The following is a 2,466-nucleotide window of genomic DNA, read 5'->3' as shown; positions in this document are numbered from 1 at the left end:
TAGATTCCACATATAAGTGGAATCATATGGTGTTTGTCCTTCTCTGTCCAAGTTATTTCACTTAATATCATACTTTCTAGGTCAATCCATATTCTTGCAAAAGGCAAGATTTCATTCTTTTTGTAAGTGAGTAATATTCCATTGTATATATGGGGGTATACAAAAGTAGGTAAATTACCAGCCATCATTACCTAAAAAATAAACCATTAGTAAGGATACAAAATAATAATAATATGAAGAAGACAAATAATATAAATCAATTATGCAATAATTAATAAATAACATAAGAATAAATTATTTTTTAAAAATATATTTGTATTGGTTTCCAAGAGGAAGGGAGAAGGAGAGAGAGATAGAAACATCAATGATGAGAGGGAATCTGTGATTGGCTGCCTCCTGCACACCCCGCAGTGGGGATTAAGCCCGCAACCCAGGCATGTGCCCTGACCGGGAATCAAACCCTGGATCTCTTGGTCTATGGGACGGTGCTCAGTCCACTGAGCCACCACAGCAGGGCAAGAATAAATTCTTTTGCATACACTCAACTGTAAATGTACTCATCCCTGTATATATATATATACACCACTTCTTCTTTCTCTATTTATCTGTTAATGGACACCTTGGTTGCTTCCATATTTTGGCTATTATAAACAATGCTGCAATAAAAGAGGTGCATATTTCTTTCTGAATTGTGGTTTTTTAAAATAAAATAAATACCCAGAAGTGAAGTTGCTGATTGTATAGTAGTTATATTTTTAATTCTTGGAGAAATCCACATACTGTTTTCCATAGTGACTGAATTAATTTGCAACCCCACCAATAGTGCATAAGTGTTTCCTTTTCTCCACACCTGTTATTTGTTGTCTTTTTTATAATAGCCATTCTGGAAGTGTGAGGTGATATCTCTTTGTGGTTTTGACTTGCATTTCTCTGATGATTAGTGTGGAGACTCATACAGCAGTGCTCAGTGAATGTTAACCTTTGCAATTACTGAGACAACTAAATTTTATATTCTTTTCCTTGGTTCATAAATAATCCTGCTTTTGAGGAGATGGCCTTACTCTTCTAAGTTCAAGTCCATGTTCTTCCTTTTATTTCATATATTTGAGGTAGATTTTTTTAAAAAAGTGACTTCCATACTTTTACTTATGTGTATGTATTATATGTGTACCTTTTTTTTAAAAAAAATTTATTTTTAACTAGAGGCCCAGTGCATGAAATTTGTGCACTGGGGGGGGGTCCCCTCAGCCTGGCCTGCGCCCTCTTGCAGTCTGGGAGCCCTCAGGGGATGTCTGACTGATGGCTTAGGCCTGCTCCCTACAAGGAGAGGGCCTAAGCTGTCAGTCGGACATCCATAGCACTGCTGTGGAGGCGGGAGAGGCTCCTGCCATCGCCACTGTGCTTGCCAGCCGTGAGCCCGGCTTCTAGCTGAGTGGCAGTCCTCCTGTGGGAGAGCACTGACTACCAGGGGGAAGCTCCTGTGTTGAGCGAGATTGGGCCGAAATCAGCTCTCCAACATCCCTGAGGGGTCCCAGATTGCGAGAGGATGCAGGCCAGGCTGAGGGACACCACTGGTGCATGATTGGGGCCGGGGAGGGACCACGGGAGGTTGGCCAGCCTGGGAGGGACCACGGGAGGGCTCCAGAGTGTGTCAGGCCCATCTCACTCAGTCCGAATCGACCGGACCCCAGCAGCAAGCTAACCTACTGGTCAGAGCATCTGCTCTCTGGTGGTCAGTGCACGTCATAGTGAGTGGTTGAGCGGCCTTAGCATATTATTAACATACTAAGCTTTGATTGGTTGAACAGAAGACCAGATGATTGGACACTTAGCATATTAAGCTTTTATTATATAGGATGATGTGTTCTTTAAGAACATCATTTCTTTCTGGTTTCACTTACTTTCCACCCATCCTTTAAACATAGTCAACCTTGTCAGTAGTATAACCAGATTAGCATCCTAGAGATTCCTTTTCCTATCAAAATACCTAGATAACCGGTGTTCACCTGTAACAAATCTCCACTTGTGAATTATTTGTCATCACAAAATAATGGGTATAGGAAGCTAGGGAAATGGAAACAAACCAGGCCAAATATACCTGGATTGGATCAAAATAATCTTGAACGAGAATTTTACTATACCCTTAACTCTACTACATAGAAGGTGACTGGAATCTTTTTAATTTCCTTTAAGTTGTGTTTGTTTTAAAGTGAGTGAATTGCCAGAACCAGTTTGGCTCAGTGGATAGAGCGTCGGCCTGTGGACTCAAGGGTCCCGGATTCGATTCCGGTCAAGGGCATGTACCTTGGTTGCGGGCACATCCCCAGTGGGGGGCGTGCGGGAGGCAGCTGATCAATGTTTCTCTCTCGTTGATGTTTCTGGCTCTCTATCCCTTTCCCTTCCTCTCTGTAAAAAATCAATAAAATATATAAAAAATAATAATAATTAAAAAAAAGTGAGTGGATT

General features: G+C 41.3%; 1 long non-coding RNA gene across 1 annotated transcript in view; it reads left to right on the top strand.

The window, feature by feature from the left end:
• The window catches only part of LOC106727029, a 6,897-nt gene extending 5,039 nt beyond the window's left edge, over positions 1-1,858 (top strand). Inside the window, exon 3 of the long non-coding RNA XR_001363178.1 lies at positions 1,842-1,858. This is a non-coding gene — a long non-coding RNA (uncharacterized LOC106727029). The remainder of the gene's footprint in view (positions 1-1,841) is intronic.
• Positions 1,859-2,466: the final 608 nt, after the last annotated feature.

Source organism: Myotis brandtii, unplaced genomic scaffold (assembly GCF_000412655.1).
Source record: "Myotis brandtii unplaced genomic scaffold, ASM41265v1 scaffold350, whole genome shotgun sequence".
NCBI lineage: Eukaryota > Metazoa > Chordata > Mammalia > Chiroptera > Vespertilionidae > Myotis > Myotis brandtii.
The sequence above is the reverse complement of the archived record's forward strand: the minus strand, read 5'-3'. Positions and strand labels throughout refer to the sequence as shown.